Genomic DNA, 25,043 nt, shown 5'->3' on the forward strand with positions numbered 1-25,043 from the left:
CTGTATCTTCCTAGGAATGTGTTTATAATAATAGTATTAATTGCAGTAACGGCAGTGATCATCTATAAAGAACCTATAGTATGAGTCAAGAGCATTTCAGTTTTTTAAGAAATTTTTGGCTGTGATGGGTCTCTAATGAGGTGCAGGAGCTCTTTGCTTGGGCTCAGGCTTTTTCTAGTCACAGGCTTTCCCTGTTGCATCAAACGAGCTTCTTGTTACAGTGGGTTCTTCTGTTGAGAAGCATGGGCTCTAGAGGCTGGGCTTAGTTGCCCCGTGGCATGTGGGATCTTTCTGGACCACCCCTGGCATGTGGGGTCTTTCCGGACCAGGGATCGAACCCATGTCCCCTAAGTTGGCAGGTGGATTCTTCACCACTGGCCCACAAGGTAAGACCCAAGACCATTTCAGTTTTAAGTAACAGAAATGCAACTTGAACTGGCTTAGGCAACTGAAATGGAAAAATTTTGCATACGTTTAAATTTCTAAAAATACTAGAGGTTCCCTAGCTGCTGGCATGGTAGATCTGGGAGCTCCAAGGCCATCACCAGAGACTGCGTCCTGCTCCATCTCTTGGCTTTGGTGTCTTCTGACGTCACTGCACTGACGTTCATTTTCACATGTCCAAATAGTAAAAAATGGCCTCAGGTAGCTCCAGGCTAAAAGCAAAGAGCAAACACCTCTTTCCTTGTTCCAGAAACTTCAGCGAACTATGGCAGGGACTGGTCTGACTTGGGTCTCATGCCCAGGCCTGATCCAATCTTGTGGTCAATAGATGTGTGGATTGGCCTGGATCTGGCAGTAGGGGTGGGACAGCCCTATTTACCCAGTAGGGACAGAAGGAAGGAGGGGTGCTTCTCAAAAGAAAGCAGGACTGCTGTTGGACAGGTAGCCTCCACGATGCCCTCCCCCTACTCTGCTTTAGGCACACACCTAGTGTCCATTAGGCATCTCCACAGTTCCAGGTGGTGAGCCCATTCTTATCCCCACTGTACAGATGGGGAAGGCAGCTCAGACAGGCTGAGTACCTTGCCAGCATCACATACCCAGCGAGTGGTGGATAAGGAGCGTGGGCTCTTTCATACTGGACAGAGGTTAGTGGGGGACGCCACAGTCTCTGACCTACAGCATGGAGTCAGGATTTGACTGATCAGACCCAGTGAATGGAAGGGGAGAGATGACGGGGACACCTTTATCGCTGGTATCTCTGATGGTGAATTTGGCACCATCTGTATTCCCTCTTCAGTGGTGTATCTTGTCCTCTTGGTCAGCATTCACTGAGGCTGCATAGTGCAGACCCAGGAGTCAGACTGCCGAGTTCCTTAGAGAGTGGGCCCTCTGGCAAGGGATTAAGGGCTGATACATCAACTTGGAAGTGGAATTCCAGGGCAGCTAGAGGCAGGGGTAAGAGAAAGGAGGTCGGGAAGAACAGGAAGCAAAGCAAGGTGACGTGTAACCACTGTACAACAAACCCATCTGGAAAATGTGACCCAAGTGATCCAAGGGATGGAGGATGAAGGAATTTATCCTCCTGTCTCATCTGCTGTTTCCAAACTTAGTCCAGCTGCTTGGAAATCAACACCCGAGAAGCAGTTGTTGACTGACAGAAAGTTCCTTTTAATCAGAATGCCGGCAATCTGGGGAGACTCAGATGCACTCGGGTGTTCCGCCAAAACTACCTCTGAAGAGTCTGCGTGGCCGTGGACGTTTCTAAGGGGAAAAAGGGAAGTCAGCTCAGTTAATCACGGATGGAGGGCGTCAGAGCTGTCATGATCCCTAGCTGTGTGCAGGCTTGTCGACTTCTTGTGGTCTTTCTTGTTAGATGCTATCTTGTTCCCACCATTTGTTCGTGAAATTACTGAAGGGGAAGCTGGGGAAGAGATCTGGTCACCTGGTAATTACTTATTTTTCATTTCTACTTTTTTGATCTGTGGGAAGAACCAGCAGGTTAGGCAAGGTATTGTGTCACCACAAGATCTGAATGGTGTGCTAGGTTACTGACGACAGGGCCTCCTGAGCTCTCTCCTGCCGAAGGTGCTTAAGCTACGGCTCAAAGTTCGTCCCGAAAACTAACTCCCTCCACGTGTATGGCTTGAGTTCTTCAGCCTCTTTGGCCATTCGGGATCCCGCCCCCTTACCCTGGCATGCGGTCTGGGAGGGGTCAGCTTCAGCTGTGGGACAAGAAGCCAGGAACCTGGTGGACAGAGGAGCTGCAGAGGTGCCCAGTGTGCAACACACCCACATCCCAGTAAAGTGGGGCTAACAGCACCTCCCGAGGGTTGCTGAGAAGACGGGATAACGCGTGTAAAGCACTTGCTAGTGTCTGGCTCCCAGGAGGTGAGCTAGACTGACTATTAGTTGGTTTTGCCTCGAGGTTCTTGGGCAGAGCTTTACTGAAGAGTGTGGTGGTGGAGCTGTATCAGCCAGGACTCTCTTCTGTGGTGAGCTGGCTCTAACGAAGGGAAGGCTGTATTGAACCACAAAACTGCAGGGCCCAGAGGTGCATCTGGCTTCAGCACAGTTGGACCAGGGGTGAAACGACCCAGGTTGATCCATAATCTGAGCATCGAGGAAATGCTCTCCTCAACCTCCAGGGACCTGAACGAAGAGAAGACTGAATAAATCTCTAGGACAAAGGCAGGTCAGTGGTTGTTTGGGGTCAGGAGAACTCACCATAAAGGGGAATGAGGAACTTGAAATGTTCTACAACTCGATTGCAGTAGTAGTTACAAGGGTGTACACATTTTGAAAAAATGTATGAATTGGACATTTAAAATGGTTGCATGTAAAGTATACAAGGAGATCCAACCAGTCCATTCCGAAGGAGATCAGCCCTGGGATTTCTTTGGAAGGAATGATGCTAAAGCTGAAGCTCTGGTACTTTGGCCACCTCATGCGAAGAATTGACTCATTGGAAAAGACTCTGATGCTGGGAGACTGGGGGCAGGAGAAGGGGACGACCCAGGATGAGATGGCTGGATAGCGTCACTGACTCGATGGACGTGAGTCTGAGTGAACTCCAGGAGATGGTGATGGACAGGGAGGCCTGGTGTGCTGCAATTCATGGGGTCACAAAGAGTCGGACACAACTGAGCGACTGAACTGAAAGTATACCTTAAAGTTGATTTTTTTTAATGAGACCAAAGAAAAATATAGTTTTCTTAGGACCCTTTCTATGACAGAAACACAACTCAGGATAGTTTTAGAAAAAATGAAACGCATTCATTGGCTCATATAATCAGATTAGTCCAGAGATGTGGTCAGTTTCAGGCATGGCTGGGTCCAGGGGCTTAGTGATATCTGGACAGCATACTTTTTCCACCTCCTGGCTCTTTCCTTTTTGTTGGCTTCATCCTCAAGTGGAGAACAAGAGTGGTCACCAGAAGTTCCATCAACCCGGCAATTCCCATGAAAAGTGAATGCCTCTTTCCCCATGGCTGCTGCAGAAATCCTAAGGGGGGGCATCTCGGTGTCCAGCTGGGACACATGCCAGCCTCTAAAGCCAGGGGATGGGGCTGGTCCCATGCAAACCTCAGGGGTGGGGAGGAGTAACCCCAGAGGAAAACATGAAAGGGCAGAGGGCCTTGGGTCAGGAAAACCAACAGATGGCCCTCACCTCTCTCCATGTATCCAGAAGGCAGGGTTATCACCCATTCCTACTTCCAGACACCTCCACTCAACAGACACCAGGCCATCAGGGATGGGCCCCAGACTCATTCAAGACCCAAGGCTGCTTCTCTGCGATCTCACAGGCTCTGTGTGTTAGCTAAATCTGAGTGTCAAAACAGAAAGTGAGCCGTAATCTCTTCCCCACCAGCCAAGGCAAACAGAGGGCTATTCCTGACTGTGCTGGGCCGTCCATCTGCACCCCAAGGAGGCTGGCGGGGAGGGAGGAGCTCTGGCCCAGGGGGAGGCCCTGGAGCTGATGGCATCTGGACTTGTAGGATGAACCCCAGTGAGGGGGAGGTTGCCTCCCTGGGCCTCGAGCGCCAGACGAGAGGCGCAAGGGGGCCAGCTTCTCGGTCCAGAACCACCATCCTGACAGGGTCTGGCCAGGGCAGGAGGGCCAGCAAGGAGATTGCAGGAAAGGTCACCTTTGTAGAGACCATAGACAGAAGACATTCTGCAGTGCCTGAAGACCTGCACTCGCTTCCCGAGCAGCATAGCACAGCTGGCATGAAACAGACACGCGCTCCACGCGGACACCTCCCCAGGCTCCCCAGTGAAGTATCTGGGGAGGGGAGAAGGAACCACGTGTGTGTTCAGAATATGCCTAGAGAGTAGACCTCCAGCGTTCCATTACGGCTAGTAAACGAACGCAGCGGGACTTCCCTGTAGTCAAGGGGCTGTGACTCTGCGTTCCCAATGCAGGGAGCCCAGGTTTGATCCCTTGTCAGGGATAGAATGCAGCCAAAAAATTAACATTAAAAAACAAACAAACGCAGCAACAGGCTCAGAGGGGAGGCAGCTTTACCCAAGTGAAAGTCACTCAGTCATGTCTGACTCTTTGCAACCCCATGGACTATATACAGTCCATGGAATTCTCCAGGCCAGAACTCTGGAGTGGGTAGCTGTTCCCTTCTCCAGGGGATCTTCCCAACCCAGGGATCGCACCCAGGTCTCCTGCACTGCAGGTGGATTCTTTACCAACTGAGCCACTAGGGAAGCCCAAGAAGACTGGAGTGGGTAGCCTATCCCTTCTCCAGGGGATCTTCCCGGCACAAGAATTGAGCCGGGGTCTCCTGCACTGCAGGCGGATTCTTTACCAACTGAGCTACTAGGAAAACTAGCTTTACCCTCAGCCTCAGGCTAAATGATTGCCCCTAATATAAACACCCACCAACTCCAGGATCTCAAAGTTCTGTCTTTAGTGTGGCTGCTCAAGGCTTCCAGTTGAGCTGAGGTTACTTCTGACCCAAGTAAACAAGGTTGCTTAGGGCCACCCCCCCACACACCCAGATCCCTAAGAAATATGGGCAAGAGAAGACCAAGCTGAGGGGGCCCCCTCCCCATCTCCCACCATGGTGCTGGCTGAGCCAGACCGCGTAACCATGCTGTCTTCTGGGAAGCAGGTTAAATGGATGTTGTTGCCGCCAAGAGCGTGTACTTGGCAGCACAGAGCTGGTGGGGAACAGGGCAGGAGCCAGACGGAGGAAAGAGCCCAGGCCCAGCAAGGGAAGGCGTGGACCCAGCCTGGAGCAGCTGGGCCTGGGGGCTGGTGGTGGAGAGCGTGCTTAGACCCCAGGTCCAAGCTCCGCTGTTATGTCCAGGCCCTCCGGTCCTGCAGACCAGCCCAGGAACAGAGACACTTCCTGGAGCCAACACTGCGCCTGCCCGCTACTTCCCTGCACTGGCAGCTTGCCCAGGCAGCTCTCAGGCCAGGCTCTGGGAGTCCAGCTCTGCAGGAACAAGGGAGGGGCAGGGAGGTGCCCCCAGCAGGCGTCCTGACCCCGAGAGCCGCCAGCTCAGAGCAGGGCCCCGATGAGCAAACCGCACATAGGCTCTGTGTCAGCCTGCCGACAAGGAGCAGGGACCGATGGGCCTCCGCCACCCCCCAGCTGTGAGACCTGGGCCATGCCTTTTGCGAGGTTTGCAAACAGGGTTAAACCCTGCCCTGCTCAGAACTGGGATCCTCGGCAGCATACAGGCTGATGGGGGCAGACTGTGGATCTAAGCTGGCCACATACACACTCGGCATTTGGGGCATTAGGGGCCACCACCCAGCCTCCCCGGGGGGGCAGACACCTTCTCCGTGAGACAGTGGCGTTTACCCACCCACCTCAGGAGGCTGTGATGACCACATCTGGTTCTAACGACATATGCTTACTATAAATAGCAATTCTAGAAAGAGCACTGGCCTTGGGGTCAGAAACTGCATGTCTATACCCCAGCTTGGCTGCATCCTGGCTGTGTGTCCTCTGGGGAGTCTCCTGAACCTCGGTCCTCCATCTGTAAAGTGAGGATCAAAAGTGACAGCAGCAAAGAACATCCTGGAGGTGCAAGGCTGTCAGCGGCAAACGGCCCCATCTCCTCTGTCAGGTCCTGAAGGAAGGGCTGGAGAAAATCGCTGACTTGTGAGTGTGGAGCTGGCTAGTAGCTCTCTGGCCCCTTAACAGAATCACCTGAGGAACAGAAGGAAAACAAAGATACCAGGGCCTGGGTCCCTCCCAACACCCAGCAATTCAGATCCAACTGGTCTTGGCGTGGGAGGTGGTGCTGACATTTTTTAAACGCTAAGTGATTCTTCTGTGTGACCGGAGTCGGGAAGTGGTGCAGCAGCTTTACTTAGAACTCAACTGGGACACAGCCCACATTTTTGTTTGTTGTTGTTGTTAGGCTTGCAGGATCTTAATTCCCTAACCAGGGATCAAACCTGTGCCCCCTAAGGGGAAGCACAGAGTCCTAACCGCTGGACGGGCCACGAAAAGTCCCAGAGCCTAAGGTTCCAGCACCCTCCCCAGTCTCTGTATAGAGAGGGAAACGCAGTGCTGCCCCAGTACCCTCCAACAAACTTCCTGGCTGGAGGCGAACTTCAGTCCCTGGCCTACTTGGCAGAAAGAAAATCAGAGACTTTCTGCCTCCTGATGGGCCCAAGGCCGTCATGCAGATGAGTTACGAGCCCGCCCCCTTTCAGAAGCCCTACCCCTGCTAACTGAGTGAAAGGTGTACACGTGGCACTAGTGGTAAAGAACCCACCTGCCAACGCAGGAGACCTAAGAGATGTGAGTTCAGTGCCCGGGTCAGGAAGATCCCCCTGGAGGAGGGCATGGCAACCCACCCAGTATTCTTGCCCGGAGAATCCCACAGAGGAGCTTGGTGGGCTACAGTCCATAAGGTCACAAAGAGTCGGAGTCACTACTGAAGCAACTTTGCACGCACGCATGTACATGCAAAGAGAAAAAAATCCCTGGAAGAATCTATTAGATGACATGATCTCTAGGTATGGGCACCTATAAGCCTCTTTCATCCTTCTGCATTTTTTAAATGCTCTGCACTTGGAAAGCAGTTCTTATATGACTGAGGGAAAACCAGTAATGTTTTATTATGTAGTCTTTTTTAAAAGTGGACTTTTTTTTCCCCCAGATGTTTTGGGATAAAGAATGAAGAAAACACTCTGGAACAGGAGGTTTGTGGGGACAGAAGGGAGGGACAGCTGAGTGGACGTTAGCAAATGCTTAGCTATGAGGAGGATGGGATGTATCCCGTGGCCCTGTGTCCACCTACGATGAGAGAATCACATTTCACGAGAGCCCTGCCCACCTCTCACCAAGAAGTAATAAACATCACCCCCAACCCGTGCCACCCCCCACGTTAACCTTTACCTTGGAGCCGTCCCTTCCCCTGGACAGAAAAATGTTGAAGCTCCTTAAAGACTGTCTCTGGGGCTGGGATGGAGACACAGCTGGGATCACAGGAGCCCGAGGAGGAGTGGGCGGCTGGGGCTGGCCAGGAGGAAGGAGGATCCTGGTGGCCAGAGTCCCACACACGGCCGTCTTCTCAGGTGACAGGAACGTGCGAGTCGGCACCTGGGGAGGGAGCCTGAGCAACACCTTAAGGATGAAGTTCCTCGGCTGACCTAGGAGGCCAGTGAGACCTCGGCGGGGGCCGCCCCCAGGAGCAGGCTCAGCCCTGCCTACTGCCCGGCCACCTCCCAGTCCATCCATCCGTGGGCTGGCCACCTGCCCAGCCTCGGCCGGAGCGGATGACTGTGGCTGTGGCGTTTAGTGACATCTTTGTTGAATGGCGTTCTTGTGTTCAGGAAGACGTGTCACTAACTTGTATTTCCGCTTGACCATCCCCCAGGAACCCTAATTCTACCCAGAGCATCCAGAATAACTGGTTGAGGCACCTCCTGGGCAAGGTGGAGACCACCTGCCCGAGAGAAAGCAACAGCCGCGGGAAGACCTCGGTCCACTGCAGCAGGTTTGCACCACGGCCGGCTCAGCGGCCTCAGGCTGCACACTGAGCCTCCTCCCGGTTTAAAACACAGTGCCCCTAAATGGGGCTTCCCAGGTGGCTCCGTGGTAAAGAATCTGCCTGCCAATGTGGGAGACGCAGGTTCAGTCCCTGGGTTGGGAAGATCCTCTGGGGAAGGAAATGGCAACCCACTCCAGTATTCCTGCCTGAAAAACTCCATGGACAGAGGAACTGGGCAGGCTACAGTCCGTGGGGTCATCAAGAGTAGGACATGACCTAGCCCTGGGTACACCTGCCCTTGAAGCCCCCCTTCCTCAGGCTGTAATGTGCAGCTGGGTTCTAGGGACCCCTCGCTGCGCACAAACCAGGGAGACCTTGCATTCTCCCGGGCTCCGATCTGTGCGCGAGTGTCTCGATGCCCAGCCTACCCCATCCTCTACCAACAAAGAAATTATAAAAGTACATGCCAATCAATGCACCAACCAACAAAACATTAACTCATCAGCAAATCCCCCTACAGTCTCATTTCAGGATGATGTGGGAGGACACGCCAGCTGAACCCCAGGTAGTTCTCCCCATCCCAGAGGGGCCAGGTGGGCAAGGGCTGGGCTGGGGCCGCCGCCTGATGCACACTGCAAGAACAATAAGGATTTTTAGGGGCATTATGACTGAGTCAGAAAACACAGCTGCCCCTGAAAGTCCCTCATTTTTCTTGCTGTCCTCGAGCACTCTCCAGGTGAGGAAGGAGTCAGCCAGCTGACCCAGGTGAACCAAGGTAGAAACAGTGACCCCTCCCCGACACTGGCCCACCCCTCCCAGCCCACAGGAAGTTCTGTGGCAGGTGGGGTAGCTGCAGGGTCTCCACGGTGGCACAATTCTTCAGCCTGGACAGTGGCTGGCTTCACTGCCCCACACCCCAGGCGCTCCCAGGGGAGACCAGCCCTTGGTCCACCCAGAGCCAACTTGGAACCCAATGCCTTCTGTCCACAGGGAGCTGTAGGCTAGAGTCCTGGCAGAATCCCAAGTGGATGAGGGGGTCCCAAGACCTAGGCAAAGCCAGAAGACCCAAGGGAAGGGTCACCTGGCCTCTGTCGGAACAGCAGAGGCTCAGCTTCCAGCATTAGGGCCCTAGACTAGGAAGACCCCAGCTGACCCCTCCCATAGACCCCAGACCACTGGCATCCTCAGAATGCCACCAGTCAGCCGGTAACCCATCCCCTGAAGCTAGGCCATCCCACCCAGGGCTGGGCTCAGCTGGCCGCTGGGAGCCTGCCCTACCCAGCCAGGCGCTGCACCCACTCCTCAGGGGCCCCCGGTCACCAGCCCCACTGTGGGTGCAGCAGGACACGTGGCCTCTCAGAATAAGGCAGACCCTGCTGTAAAGTACAACATCCCACAGGAAACGGACCAGGCTCCACTACCTGCTTACTTGCTGTGTGATGGCATCTAAGTTGCTTAGATTCTGTGTGCCTTGGCGTACACATGGGTAAACAGAACGAATGGCCTCCTTTGCAGGGTGATGTGAAGACTGAAGGAAGGAGAGCATACAAAGGTTTGGGCCGGCTCCCAGCATAATGTCTTCCCCTGTCCAAGCAGCTTCCCCCTTGCCTTCAGACCCCAAGAGCTGGGCCAGGCTCCCTGGGAGTCTCTGAGGACTTCGGCGGTGGAGAACTCCTCCCTCTTGGAGGGGCAGGTGGAGATGGGGTGTTGGGGCACAGGCCTCACGGCTCGTGAACTCAACACTACACCCTCTTCCCACACGCCAGGGTCCTGCCTCATTCAAAGGGAGAACACCTGTGCCAAATCCCAGCTGCCTCGCAAAGCTACACTACAGCAGCTGTTACCTCGATACAACTTTTGGCCCTAACCGAGGTCATCATGCATATACTCCACCAGCAAAAGCCAAACTGTCGGGCTTCCCTGGTGGCTCAGTGAAAAAGAATCCGCCTGCTGATGCAGAGGACACAGGTTCAATCCCTGATCCAGGAAGATCCCACATGCTGCAGAGCAACTAGGCCCACGTGCCACAGCCATCGAGCCTGTGCTCTAAAGCCCAGGAACTGCTACTACCGGAGCCTGTGCACCCTAGAGCCCAAGCTCCGTGTCAAGAGAAGCCTCCACGATGAGAAACCCGAGCACCACCACTGGAGAGGAGCCCCCGCCTGCTGCAACTAGAGAAAAGCCCGCGAGGCAATGAAGACCCAGCACCACCAAAAATAAATTTTAAATGAAATACATTTTTTTTAAAAAAAGCCAAACCGTCTCTACGCACTAGAATCCAAACCTTCTGAAGCCCTCAGCAACACGACCACATCCAAAAAAGGCCTAGCCTTTGGTCTGCACAGCCTTGGTGTGAGGGGGACGGTCCCACGGTCTGTATGCTACGGCCCCAGTGCAGAAGAACATACAAGGAGGACAAAGAGGGCCAGCTCACCACTTAGCAACCAAGAACCTCAGGCAAGCTTCTAAACCCTTCTGTGCTCCAAGATCAGGGTAAGGAGAGACAGCCCTGGGGGTCTGGTGGCTAAGACTCTGTGCTCCTAATGCAGGGGGCCTGGGTTTGATCCTTGGTCAGGGAACTAGATCCTGCGCACTGCAACAAAAGATCCCACGTGCCGCACCTAAGACTTGGTGCAGCCAAATAAATACTTAAAAAAAAAAAAAAATCAGTGTAACTACCTATTTCATGGGGTTGCTGGAAGGATTAAATGAGTCAGTGCCTATAAAGGCTTCGAGCTGTGCCCAGCATCAAGAGTTCCAGAGTCAGCAATCACTGCCATGCCTGCTTTGTGCTTCAAGGCTCAGCTCACCTTTCCTGACCCCAGCCCCGCCCCCCCCAGTTAGAGCTGCGTCTTCCTTCTCCATGCTCCCCCTGACTCCACACTCATCACAAGGCTTTGCCTATTCCCCCACCCCCGCCCCGCTCAGCACCAACCTGGAACCACCCACATCACAATCCCTTGCGCTTATTAACAATGCTGACTCTGGGGCCCCGGAGCTCAACCAAAGGGCCCTGGAGTCTGCATTGCTAACAATCTCCTGGTGTGGCTCACAGGGTCACCCAAGTTTGAGAAGCACCGCTCTGGGCCGTCTTACCACCACGGTACAGGCAGTGCCTGGCCCAGGTGCTCAATGACAAGGTGAGGTTGGGGGACGGGGTGCCCTGGACAGTGGCCAGAGGATCCCCCACACCGTGCTAGTGCCTGACGGGGACCTCCCTGGGCTTGGCTCTGACATCACCAAACACACCAGCCCCCAGTCTGGTTCCCTTCAGCCCTCTGAGTTGAACTCACACTGCTGACTGGGGTTGGGGGCCGCTGCACCCTTCTGCTGGGGGCTCCCTCTCCGAGGGAGCTGCTGAGCACAGGCGCTCCACCTGAAAATTGCCAGCAAATCACAAAACCACAATGGAAGGAAAAGAAAAGGCCAACCAGAGGTAGCAGCCCTTGTTTGCAGTTTGCTTGAGAAAGTCCCACCCAGACTCAGGAAGGAGGTGGTCGAACAGAGGTGGCAGAATGTCCTGGAAGGAGCTGCTGGACACAGCCAGGGCTAGCAGCAGGGGTGGCTGAGCGGGGTGGGCCTGGAGAAGCTGGGCACAGGGGCCCTCAGCTCAGGGGTGTGGGCTCTGTAAGGTGCTGCCCCCCTTCCAGCCACCCACCCCCCTGCCCCCAGGTCAGCCTGCCGTGGGGGTGAGAGTCTTGGCTGGATTTAGGCCTCCGTTGCAATGGGAAGCCTTCTTGGAGCCGCTTGCCCATCCACCCTTCCTGGCCACTCCGAGGCTGGGATGAACACAGCCAGGAGACCTGAGCTCCTGGGTTTACGGTCACTCATCTGCCTGCCAGAAATTCTCTGGCTGAGAACGCCTCCTAAACACTCTCACTCCCTCAGCTCCCCCCCACGCCCCACGAATGCCAGCCCTGCCTGGCCTGATGATGATGGCCCCTGTACCCTGAGGTTAGCTCAGACCCCGAAACACTCATCGGCGGGTGGAGGTGCCAGTGCCCCTTGGCAAGGCTGGACCGGAGCCCAAACACATTCATCCACATGAACACCCACTCCCTCGAACCAGGCCTGTCCAGGGAGCGCGGCGCCTCCCTTTCAGCCATGTTTCCAGAACATAGGAGAGTCAGACACCAGGGGGTGGGCACTGCCTGTATCTCTTTACCGGAGACGGCACTGAGGCAGGGAAACAAACTGACCAGGCCTGTAGACGGTAGGGCTAAGAGATGGGGAAACGTCTAGGCTTAGGGTGTGTTTATCCTCCTCACAGGAATCAGCCAATTGTGGACCCCCAGGCCAGACCCACAACCACAGTCACCATTTTATCAAAACACAGGTACTCATTCATTTACATGCTGATGGCTCAAGTGGTCAAGAATCCACCTGCAGTGCAGCAGACACAGGATACGTGGGTTAGATCCCTGGGTCGGGAAGATCCCTTGGAGGAAGAAATGGCAACCCATTCTAGTATTTTTGCCTACAAAATCCTGGGGACAGAGGAGCCTGGCGGGCTACGGTCCATGGAGTCGCAAAGAGTGAGACACAACTGAGCACACACACAAATATCCCACGGGGAGGATTCACCATGATGCATCTTACTGTTTCCTCTAGGTTGCTTCTAAACGGCTATTGTTATACATAATAAGCATAGCGAATATCTTTTTTTTTGCATAAAGCATCTTCAGCACTTTGTATCGTTGATTCTAGGAAATGAAAGAGAAGAGAGTTGCAACAGAAGCCCCATGGCCCCCAGAGCCTAAAATATTTACTATTTGGCTTTCCCAAAGAAAGCTGGCCAACACTGCTGACCAGCATTCACTCCGCACCTAGGAGGCTCCAGGCGCCCAGCTGGGTAGCGAGGATGTAACAGTGAGCAAAACCTGGTGAGCCTTTGTGGAGTTCAAGGTCTGGGGAGAGAGGGCTCTGCAGGACTCGGGTCCAGCCGCCTTTGTCAGGAGCATGCTCCTGCTCCAGGACTGCATCTTCTTACCGCAAACCTTCGGGCCTGGCGTGCTGCAGAAGTATCCAGGTCTTAGATAACATGGTGCACAGGCCTCGTGCTGCACAACACACCAGCAGGGCAGCACCCCCCACCCCCCTGAAATCACACGAAGGCACGTCTCTGCAGGGAAAGCCATGAAGATTCATGCTCCCGGGAGAAATCTAGACTCAAGTCAGTTTGGGTCAAGAATTCCCATGAAATTTGTTATAAAAACAACTTTTGGTTTTCAGAGTTTAGAATTTCGGATGAAGGATTTGGGGCTTGCACCGGGCACTGTTACCAAATGTGAACTGACCCCATTCCTTGGTCTTGGTTGGAGGTCCCCACCCTTGCAGGCTGCCCCCTCTTCTTGCCAAGCCTCCGGGCACAGGAAGCACACACAAGGCACAAAGACGACACAAAATGAATGAATGCAGATCATCACAAATTTGTTTTTTTGTCCAAAGGACAGCTACCAATGTTACTGCTGAAAAATGTACAAAAGTAGTATTTAAACCCCAGCTTCATCTGCCTGCTCCACTGTCAGGAGCAGAGAGAAGCCATCATAAATGAGAAATGTTTCCAACTCTACTCCGGACAAGGAAAATAAAACTGTTTCCTGGTCACTGCTGCTGCCTAACAGCAGGCAAATTAGGTAATCTGTGGGGAGCAGGTGAGTAGGTGGTAGCCAAAACTGAAAACCCACCATCTCTCCCCTCATGTACCTCCTTGTGGCCAAAGTTTCATTGGAAATCTAAAATAATTTATCTCATCACAAATTTCTAACAGTTAATTAGAAAAATGTACTAATTGGATACAGATGAGACTGCTGGCTAGCATCACCAATTTACTCGACATGAATTTGAGCAAACTCTGGGGGATAGTGGAGGACAGAGGAGCCTGGCATGCTGTAGTCCATAGGGTCACAGAGAGTCAGACATGACTTAGCGACTAAATAACAACTACTAACTGGATAATCTGGTTTCAGATGTTCTAATTATACTCCTGTGTGGGGGGTGTGGAATAAAAAAACAATTATATATATATACACACAAAATAATAGCATTCCCCCCCCCACAATCTAAAGTATCTAAAGTTTAAGACTGAATAAAAAAATCGCACACACCTCAAATCCTGACAATGAAAGAATATTTTAGTATGCATTTTAGTATCTATAAATAGATAATGCCGTTCTTCTGCATTAAAGGGTACTATCTGAAAAGAGATTTCTAAAAATGTTAAAAAAAAAAAAAGAGATTTCAGTAACATTCCCATCAGATGTCCTGGAATTAAATGGATAGCTCCCTTTTTAAGGCAACACGGTTTTAATGAAAGGTCCTACCCTATTTCTTAATAAGAGCACGCCCACGAATGACTCCCATAAATTTCCTCATCGCCTGAGATTTCTAAACCAACCGCAAATTAGGAAAGAGGTGCTGGACACCGCTGGTGATCTGTACCAACAGCCCGGCACTGGGCCGGTTTCTAGGAGGGGGTTTTACTCCAGGAGTGATGAGCAGAGGTTCTTAGCCTGCCTGACACTAGGCCTGGGGGAAGAAGGTCAGAGGGGATGGTTGCAGGGGGAAGGGACCAGCAGGTGAGAGACCCGGTAGGCAAGTATCTGGAAGGTGGCGGTGATCAGGGGGCGGGGCAAGCAAACCCTTCCAACCAACCGAGAGCCGCCTCGCCCTCCAGGACTATATTTAGTCAGGGCTGGCTACCCCAACAGGGCGGGGCCTGGGGGACGCCCAGGCCGGCCACCTGCACAAACCCCAGTGCCTGCCGCCCTGCCGGCGCGTCTCAGTGGGGACGTGCTGGGGCACCACGACTCCTGGGGCCGAGCCACCGGCATCCTCGCTGACATTTCCTCCAGCCCTCTGCCGGGCACGTGCCATCCATCTGACTGACAGATCTGGTCAACGACAAGGGAGGGGCCGTGCAGGGCCGCGGCCTGCAGGGACACCGGCCAGAAGCGTTAGTTTCACTTTCCAGTTTTCTTTCCCGGGTCGCCTCTCACCCAGACGGCAGAAAACGTCCTTGAAATGCCAAGAGAGAGAGAAATCTTCAAAAATGTTCCCTGTCCTTGTCTTTTTTTCTTTTTTTTTCTCCCAAGGTCACTGTTTGCCTCTGAAGACCGGGTTAACAGCCTTTGGTGAAAACCCCAACTGCGGAACTTCGGTCCCCGGGGCTGCTGAGCCCTAATACGATTACACATCTAAATGCAATAAACGGGGCAAAGTGGTATTATTTTTCTGGGAAAAACCAACATCATAAAAGGGTCTTTATTGAATCAAGGGCCGGTGAACTGTTCTCTTGCCTAATTATGGCTCCCCAGTGAATGGGGCTGGGTTTCCAGGCAGGACGCCTTACAGCTCTCCGGCCCAAAGGGCGGCGGGATATTTGTCAGGACTTGTCTCATTACAACAAAATCCATCGAGAGGACGCAGGAAGGGAGGATGCCAAGGCAGGCTGACCGCAGCCCCCCTCCCCACCGGCTCTGGAAACAGGGGGAGCTGGTTCTTGGGGCCCTACTTCTTGTTTGAAGGCGTCTTCCTCCCCACTCCATCTTCACCTCTTCTGTTCAAAGTCAGGATCCTAGACCCTGTTCCTTCCACTGTCAAAGCTTAAGTAATTTCCCAGCATCCCAACACTTCCCACTTTATCCCCAGCTCTACAGAAAAGGCCCATTGTAGAAATGTGATATTTTGCCAGATGTTTTAACATTCAGCGATTTGGCCAAGGTTCGCATGCACCCAGACCTGGGCGACAAAGCGACCGCCTGCTATCCCCAGACACGGGAGGAGAGGCAGGGCTGGGGGCTAGAGAGGCTCAGCCCAGGGCGGGAGGACGCCTCTGCACTGGCCAGCTGAGAGCAAGTGGGCTGGTTGACTTTTCCCAGATACACAGGGGTCTGGCCAGGCAAGCTGGAGACCAACATTTTGCTTATACGCAAGTCTTGGTTCCAAGTATCTGTTGAATCGCCCTCTTGGTTCCAAGAGCAAAGAAAAGGTTTTTTTTTTCCATGTTCTTAAGCTCACAACAGCAAGCTCCCTAGGAAAGGATTCTCAAGAACAGTATCCTGACGCTCTCACTTCAGTTCAGTTGCTCAGTCATGTCCGACTCTTTGCAACCCCATGGACTGCAGCACGCCAGGCCTCCCTGTCCATCACCAACTCCCCGAGTTTACTCAAATGCTCTCACTTACAAGTGATCAAATAAACTCACAAGGGGAAGAATCTGTGACTTCACGCCCCATCCTCCCCTCTTAGGGTATACCAGGCCTATCTCTGCGAAGAAACGGGAACCCCCACGCCACCCCCACGTGGCTTTTTTTGCAATGTTTTTTCCCCAGACAGCAAAGCGGCAAGGAGGCTTGCCAGGCTCAGGGTGTACTTCCCTGAGGTTCCTTCGCTGGCCCCACAGATCCTGGGGTAAGCTACAGAGTCACTTAAGAACAGCCACTGGGACTCCCCCCACCCACCCACCGGTCCCCCACCAAGAGCCTGGCAGCGTTTCACCCAGGCCTCCTTATGTGACCCCTGTATTGGACTTGTATCATCACTGATGGGGAAACAGTCCCAGCAAGGCAAGTCACGGGTCCAAGGTCACCCAGCTAGTCCAGGGGAGAGCCTGCAAAGCTATCGCCCTTTCCAGAACGCCTGCCTTCAGCCTCCTGCAAAACCAGGTACCGTCAGCACGTAGGCAGCGCTGCAACTGACTTGTTTTCAGAAGGGTTGGGAGAAGAGGTCTGCCTCATGGTGGACGTGGAGACAGCACTGAAAGACCCAAACTTAAGCCTCCATCACCGAGGAGAAGCCAGCGTTTCTCCTTGAGCCCCACACACCCCAGGGCAGAAATCCAGTGAGAGGAAGCTCGTTGCATGAGAATGAACCACAAAATCCTCAAAGACTGATCCAAATTTCCCAGCTGCACATCTCAGTTTTGCTCCCAACCCTCCCACGGTCTCAGCCCCATGCCCTCCTCTGCACCTCCGGGCAGGCTGCCTCTGGGCTCCAGACCTTAGGATGTTTAGGCTACAAGGGGTATGCGCTGTATTTGGTGCAGACCCCACTTGACAGAGAAAGGGGGATCTCAGGCTCAGAGTGGCAGAGCTGAGATTAAAATCAGGCAATGGTTCTTTCCACATAGCACCTCCTTCCCCAGTCCTCCTGGGCAGCCAACACAAGAGGTCTGGCTCCAGGGCAATTTCAAAATTCCCCAGAGCCTGCCAGAGGGGAGGAGGGAGGGGGCGGAGGGAGTGCTCAGTGGGTGAGAAGTCACCTGTCCGGTGTCCCTGCAAACCCTGCCCACTGCCCTGGGCTGGAGGGATTAGGGTCTACCTCAACCTCCAGTTTGAAATGCAGAATAAAAACACCACTAAGCCATAAAAAGGGCTTTTCCTGGTGGCTCAGCGGTAAAGAATCTGCCTGCCAATGAAAGAGAGAGTGGGTTTGATCCCTGGGTGGGGAAGATACCTTGGAGAAGGAAATAGCAACCCACTCCAGTACTCTTGTCTGGGAAGTCCCATGGGCAGAGGAGCCTGGCGGGCTACAGTCCATGGGGTCACAAAGCGACTAAAACAACAAGGCCATAAAAAAGCATAAGGAAGTCCAAGGAAATCCTGATGTTTTAACTTCCCATGCTGATTACTCTGCAGCACTTTTTGGAATATCAAAGTATTTCCTTCCCCTCCCCCCTCGATTCTGCACCCCATTCGACTGGTCCCACTAGAGTGCATCAGGCTGGCCAAGTTGGTCAAGATGGCCAGTGAGTGAGCAGGCCAAGAGCAGTTGAGGCAATTCGCCTTTCCTGGGGGCCTTCTTGGGACCTTTCAGGCTGGACGCAAGGCACAGTAGATGTGCGAGGTGGCCACTTCTGCACACCCAGGGTTCCTTTAAGGAAGCAGACCCACCCGTCTCCCTGTTCACAGCTCACTGGGGGCTGGCTCCAACTCAGGAGGCTCTATTGCACCTAGAAGGCTGGGCTTCCCGCTCCCTCAGCACCAAAGGCAGTTGTGAGATCCCGGGGGAGTCTTGCCCCTCAGAGTTGCAGCCTCAGCTATAATAAGAGGACACACCACACCCCTCATCTGCTCTCAGAGCTGGGGTACAGACAGGAGTGGGCAGGAGGGGCCATGACTATCTTACCCACGGTTGTCTCCCCAGCCTGGCCCCGGCCCTGGCATGTGGTTGGTGAACAATAAGTTCCGACAGGGAAAGGGGGTCCCAGACATCACCCCACTTTAGGATTACAAAGCTGCTGTTCCCAGTGGGTTAAGTGACTTGCCCAAAGCCATGGGCTTATTCTAAATAAGAGGGACTCTCAAAGATCTACTGGTATGTGCCAGGCACTCTGCCTGAGCTTTTCACATAAGCCTTTCCACAGTGTTACAAGGGAGGTCTCAGAACCCTCGTGTACAACAGAAGACATTGACACAGAGAAGTTACTTGTCAAAGGCTACCCAGCTGGCAAGCGGCAGTTAGGAGGCCTCCAACTCGACCCCGCCAGGCTCCTCTGTCCATGAGGATTCTCCAGGCAGGAATACTGGAGGAGGTTGCCATGCCCTCTTCCAGGGGATCTTCCCACCCCAAGGATTGAACCCAGGTCTCCGGCATTGCGGGCAGATTCTTTACCGTCTGAGCCACCAGGGAAGCCCAACTCTAGCATATCTGGACCCCAAATCTGCCTTTGTGGCCCTCACACTGGGCTGCTTCAAGAAAAGCTTTCATGGACCCCCAGTGGATCCCTGCTTCTGACAGCTGGGACATCCATGCACAGACCCAGATCGGGAGCGCTGTCCTTCTGTGTGAAAGAACAGAGACAGGCCAAATATTTACCAGCCCATGAAGAGCCACAAACCGGCCTGACAGCAGAATCAACTCCGTGCAGGAATGAAGGCCAAGCTGTTGCTACAGAAAGTTGGGGGGGGGGGGGGTGGGCCAGGATCCTGACCGTTGCTGTCTGACAGCTTGGCTTTGGTCAGAGGAACTGAAGGAGACCTGGGGAGGCAGCTCAGAGGCTGTCTCTACAACTGCCACCGGAGAAACCCTGGAGGGATTTTCAACTATCAGAATTTCAACCATCAGAGTTGCTCGCTAGCCTTTTGGTAAGGCGGCGAGAGGGTCGGCCCCTCCCAACGCTCCTTTGTCCATTCAATTGGGCTGGACAAAAATTGATCTCTCATCTTTTCACAGGCTTGGATATTATTTTTCTTAAAAAAAAAAAAAAAAAAAAGCTAAATGGGTGAGGTTAATTATTCACCAGGTTGCAATTTACTTAAGAATCAAGGGAATGCACATTTCCTTCCAGTAGGCAGGGGGATTTCACAGAATCTTCCCTGGGTCTCCCTGGGGGTCTGGCTAAAATCCTCCCTTCCCACCAGCTTCCCATCTTGCTTCCTGAAGGCAGCTCCAGGGCAAACAAGCTCCCCATTTAAGCCACTTCCCCCACCAAGTTTCTAGCTATCCAGCTTAGAGGGATGGATTGGGGTGGGGGTGGGGTGGAAGGAGGCAGCAGCCTCAGGAACCTTTGAGAATTCAAAAGGGGCGGGAAATCAGAAAGCTCTCAATTCCTAAATACAACTGCCTAAATCGCAGCATAGTTCGGCTGCTGGAGGCCAGGCCCTGGACTGATTCAATCACATCTTGCAAAGGAGGAAAAAAAAACCCAAGGAAAAACCAACTCACTCACTCCCCCGCCCCAGAAATGAAGCTCGAGGCGATTCCTAAAAATCCCTGTAACTCTGAGCAGCCCACAAGAAGGGGGCACAGACTTAAAGAGAAAATTGCCGGCCACCTGAGCACTCTCCTATTCCCAGGGATTTATGCCCCTCGTCCTCCGCGCCCGTCACCTCCAGGGTGGTTGCAAAGCTTGTCTGCATCTCATTGCTGCAGACCAGTCCTGAGGGTGTTTTACGACCATGCAATATTCTAGAGATTTCCACTTCATTTAAGATACTGATCCCCAGGGCCGGGACAGGCATGAGTTCAAAGGGAGAGAACTCTGTTTTCCCAACCTGACTCAGTACTGCGAACAGACCCTTTTCTTTAATTAGGGAACACCCTCCAGCTGAGAGCTTCCCAGGAGGCTCAGTGGTAAAGAATCCGCCTGCAGTGCAGGAGACCTGGGTTCGATCCCTGGTCGGGAAGATCCCCAGAGAAGGAATTGGCAACCCGCTCCAGCATTCTTGCCTGGAGAATTCCATGGACAGAGGAGCCTGGCGGACTGCAGTCCGTGGGGTCCCAAAGAGTCGGACACAACTTAGTGACTAAACAACCACCAACTCCAGCTGAAGTTCCCACCAGTCCCCTCCCAGACAATTTTCCCCAAAACTGAGTATGTCTGTACGTTTAGAGGCATGGCCCTAAGGAAACTCTTTTCTCCCACAATTCTGGCGTTTGCACGCTCCACGGGTTACAGTTGGCAGGACAAAGCTCACACGGAAAAAATGCTGGTCAACAGCAGTTCCGGGCTCTGCCCACTCCCAGGCTTTGCCCGCTCCTGGGCTCACAAACGGGCCCAACCCTACCTGGGTGACCCCACAGCCCAAGGTGTCCCCTCCATTCAGGCTCCCACATGGCCACTGGAACAGGGACACAGGTGTGGCAGGATTCCTGGGAGGTCTCCTCCACACGGGCCCACAGAAGTCAGAGAAGATTCTGGAAGAACCTTCCACATCCTTAAGAGGTGGGCCAACCTGGCAGGGCGGGTTTCTCCCTCCTCCCTGCTTCCAGAAATCTATCCTGTTTTCCAAAGCCGGGAAGAAAGGGGCCCAAAGAGCCCTATTTTGTCAACTGGCCCTTCGCACGGTTCAGGTCACCTCCCGGCATGTTCCCAAATGTTTTCCCAAGGTCCCCACTGCCAAGACGGCCCAAACACAATACAAACAAACAAAAATAAACAGAAAGTTCCAACACCAAGCAGACGCAGAGGTTTCAGGGGTTACTGGGGTTTTTCTTTTGCAGGAGGAGGTAGAAACAAAGTTATTGGATAAACAGTTTAAGAAGGGAATTTCAGCAGAAAACTTTAAGAGGACTGGGGCGGGGGGGGGGGGGGGCGGTTCAGCACAATGTTGCCTAGGTCAGGGAACAAAAGCCTGGCCATTAAGAACACACCCACAAAAATGTATCTTTAAAGAAATGGTAGCGGAGCTCAGAGAGGGGCTAAACCTCCACATCCCGGCCCGTATTCCCGGGGCAACTCTAGTCCTCGCGCGGTCCTCACCACCCTCAAGCTCAAGGTGGAGGCTCCGGAAAGCCCAGCAGGGCAGGGCCCCGTAGGCGAATCGGCTCGGCCGGGGAGAAAGCGGGGCGCCGTCTCTCCCTTCCCTCCAGGTCGGCCGCGGCCAGGATCCGGCTCCACCCGGAGGACACCAACCGCCCGCAGGGACCAACTCGAACCTCCGAGTGCGTTCCCACCGCTCCTGCCAAGCGCAGGGATCCCTCGAACCTTCCACACACAACCCGCGGCGAGCGCGCCCCGCCACCCCGTCTCCGGTGTGGACCCGCGAGGTGCGGCCCGCCCCGGGTCCCCGCCCCGCCTTGGGAGCAGAGCTCGCGTCCGCCCGGGAGAAAACGGCGAGGGGCGAGGAGGAGCCGTCGGTCCTGGGGGCCGAGGACTGGGACTTTGTAGGCCAGTTGAACCGACACCTTCATCTCGCCCGCAAAGACCCAGCTCTCAGCTCCCGCGCGTCTCGGATTCCGGCTGCGCCCCCGACGGGCTTCCTGGTGGATCCGGCCGCCCACTTTCCACGCGCTTGAGAGAGAGAGAGAGCTGAGGCGCTGGGTTTTGCCCAAGCGGCATCCCTCAAAGGCGGCATCCCCCAAAGGCAGCATCCTGCTCGCCTGACGTCCACCAGCCGGCTCCGAGACCAGCCCTCGAAGAGTTACACGACGCCCAGCGCGCGGCGGCGTCCGGGCCGCCGGGGCGCAGGCCGAAGGACAGGGCTGGGGCGGGGGAGGCGCGGGGACCTAGCCTTTCCCCACCCTCCACCGCCAGCCGAGCGCAAGAGTTCCATGCAGAGAAACTTCGCCAAGATCCCACGCCGCGCCCGCAAGGCCCAGCGCCGCACCGCCTGGGTTACCTGCGCTCAGATCCGCCGCGCGCAAGGCCGGCCGGGCCGCTCGCACCGCAGGCCGTGCCCCGCGCTGCATCTGGGGGTCCGGGGGCACATCCGCCAGTCGGGCCCAGCACCCCGACGTTCCAGGGCCCCGCGCAAGCCAGGCCGGGGGCCGGGGCCTCGCTCGACCTGCCTGGGACCTGGGGGCGGCCGCCGCCGCCTCCCCAAGGAGCGCGAGCCGGGCGCCGCGGGGAGAGGAGCGGGGCGGCGAGACCCCTCGAAAGTTGGGGGAGTTCCTCCCGCTGGCGGCGCGGCCCGAGCTGGCTCCACGTGCTGGTGACACATCAGGAAGGCTGCGCGCCCCACGGCTCCAGGCGGGCGGACGCAGCCAGCGCCCGCCCGCACCGCCTCCCGGAGCCCGGAGGACGCGCCCCGCCCCGGCCCGCCCTCCGCCCGCCCCTCGGCGCCGCCGCCCCCGCCCCGGGCCGCCGAGTCCGCTCCAGCCGGCGGCACCGGCGGCACCCGCGGGAGGACACCCGGGCGGGGTCGGGGCGGCACTGGCGCCCCTTGCCCTCGCCGTCCGCGCAGCCCCGGGGATCGAGTCCGGCCTCGGGCTGCCAGACTCGACAGTCTCCAGTGCCTTCCTCCCAGGCACGCAGCGCTTCCCGCCCCCGAGCTCCAGTAATTTTCCCTTTTCCTCCTCTGACCGGTCGGAGGCCGCTGCCAGCGCTTCCTCCCTCGAAGGCCGGCGCCGAGAGCCCCCTGCCGGCCGCTCCGCTCCCGGGCCGCGTCCCCTGCCCGCCTTAACCTCCCCACCAGGAGCCTGCGGGCCGGGCCAGGCCCTTCTCCTGGGCAAATCAAAGTGAAAGTGAAGTCGCTCAGTCGTGTCCGACTCTTTGCGACCAATGGACTGTAGCCTACCAGGCTCCATCCATGGGATTTTCCAGGCAAGAGTGCTGGAGTGGATTGCCATTTCCTTCTCCAGGGGATCTTCCTGACTCAGGGACCGAAGCCTGGTCTCCCGCATTACCGTCTGAGCACCAGGGAAGCCTGGGCAAATCAAGGAGATACTAAATGTAAGACGCCGAGCACTGTACCCTGCAGCACTATTTTTGAAATGTTAATTTTCCACGCCCCCTTCCAGTGACTTGACCACCGCCTCTCTTCCTTGCGGTACTGTCCTAAAGGAAAACTCGAGGTCTTTAGCGGGGAGGGAGGGAGGGAAGGAGTAAGGACGAACTGAAAAGCCTCGAGGCCGAGGGAGAACTTTCCTGAGGCTGGAGAGGGATTGGAATTCAGTGGAATCCCCACTGGTGAGAACCTGCTGCCTCACTCTCATCTCTGGGGGCACCAGGACGTGGGGGAGCAACCGCCTGCCTCATCTGAGGCTAGTCTGGAGCATCCCTAGGCTTCACCAAGATCCCCATCCTTAAGACGGCCGGGACTCCAGGGACCACGGCAGAGGATGAGAAAGCTCAGTCACGCAGTCCTGTGCAACTCCTTGCCACCCCATGGACTGTGTAGCCTGCCAGGTTCCTCTGTCCGTGGGATTTCCCCAGGCAAGAACACTGGGGTGGGCTGTCATTTCCTCCTCCAGAGGATCAAACTCGAGTCTCCTGCATTGGCAAGCAGAATCTTCCCACTGAGCCACCTGGGAAGCCCACAGCAGAGGGAGTGACGGGTAAACCTAAGTAATGACTGAGGTCGAATTTCCCCGCCTCTCTTCAGAGAGAGCCTTGGAGTCAGGTTTAATTTAAATAATGGGACATGCCTGCTTGTAGCCTGGGATAGATACTGGCTATGGTCCTGTCTTCTCTTTCCTGGCGTCACTAATCCAAATCATGCCTTAAAACCTCACTGTGGTGGGGGCTGAGTGGTTTATCCGCTCAATTAGCCAACTCGCCCCCAACCTGACATGGAGACCCCAGCACAGTACAGACAGATGTGCAGAAGCAGGTGCATCCAGGAAAGCAGATCTGAGAGCATGGAGGGCAGATGGCGGTCAGGCCCGGCAGAGGTGCCCAGTGCTGGGGCCCAGCCAGCCGCCGGCCCCAAGCCTCTGTAATCCCCATTTTGTGAGAGCCCAGGATTAGAAGGGAAGAAAGAGGAAGATGCCCTGACATTGCTGGTGATGCTGCGGGTGCTGGCGGGGGTCTGAGGTTCGTGCTCTGCTTTCTCTTCCTCTTTTATTGCTCTTTCTAAATCTGACAGACCCTTTGGATCGCTGAGACTCGAGGAGTCTGGAGGAGCCGGTGTCCTGGGGGGATGAAAGGGCAGGGATGTAATGGGTTTACCCCAGCACTGATCCCAGAGAAACCCGCAGAAGATTAAGATTTGCTCCCAGAGCTTGAAATCTCCCTGCTACCCCCTGACCACATCAAAGGACATGACTGTGGGGTGCGCCTAATCCCATCAATGGAATCAAAGCTGGACAAGAAAGGAAATTCTGCAAACTTGTGCAGCGTCAGGACATAGCTCACAAGAGAAAGGATAAGATACAGCAGGGCCCTGGCCTCCTCCACTAAGGGGTTACGTCCCAGGAAAGGTCCTGAATCAGTCCACAAGCAGACAGGGCCTGCTCTTTGCTTCCTTAGGTGCCCACTGTGGGAAGATCAACCACAAGAATTCAGAAACTGGGCAGTAGGGCCGGGCCTGCCTCCAAGGACAGGATGGGACCCTGAGAGTGCTGGACTCATCTGTGTCTCACAGTTTCGGTGGCTCCCAGCTTTCAGAAAATCTTTTCAGAAAGATGCTCCTTTTACCACTGTGTCCCTAAAGGCTGGTGTACATATGTGAGATGGTTTTAGGTTAAAAAAACAATGTAATAGGTATTTTTTTATTTCATGAATATTGTTATCATGATGAGGTTCAAATAAGCTAACTCAAAGACCAGTATTTAGCAAATAAGACTGAGCGAGCATGCATGACAAGTGGTATTCTCTCCGGCAAAAGTGATGACAGTGTGTTAGTGGCTCTGTCGGCTCCAGTTGTTTTTGATCCCATGGACTGTAGCCCACCAGGCTCCTCTGTCCGTGGAATTCTCCAGGCAAAAATACTGGAGTGGGTTGCCATTTCCTTCTCCAGGGGATC

The 25,043-nt window shown here is 54.7% G+C and overlaps 1 long non-coding RNA gene across 4 annotated transcripts; it reads right to left on the minus strand.

The window, feature by feature from the left end:
* Positions 1-1,590: 1,590 nt before the first annotated feature.
* Positions 1,591-22,310, minus strand: LOC138447256 (uncharacterized). 4 transcript variants are annotated; one of them, XR_011259754.1, is made up of 5 exons: positions 21,978-22,310; positions 7,320-7,536; positions 5,856-6,119; positions 2,350-2,595; positions 1,591-1,707 (listed from the first exon to the last, which is right to left on the minus strand). It is a non-coding gene; the product is annotated as an uncharacterized lncRNA (long non-coding RNA). The 4 variants fall into 4 exon arrangements; XR_011259753.1 differs by lacking the exon at positions 21,978-22,310 and adding an exon at positions 21,295-21,427 and having other exon boundaries at positions 2,136-2,595; positions 5,884-6,119; XR_011259751.1 differs by lacking the exon at positions 21,978-22,310 and having other exon boundaries at positions 7,320-8,214.
* Positions 22,311-25,043: the final 2,733 nt, after the last annotated feature.

Source organism: Ovis canadensis, chromosome 11 (genome assembly GCF_042477335.2).
Source record: "Ovis canadensis isolate MfBH-ARS-UI-01 breed Bighorn chromosome 11, ARS-UI_OviCan_v2, whole genome shotgun sequence".
Taxonomy (NCBI): Eukaryota; Metazoa; Chordata; class Mammalia; order Artiodactyla; family Bovidae; genus Ovis; species Ovis canadensis.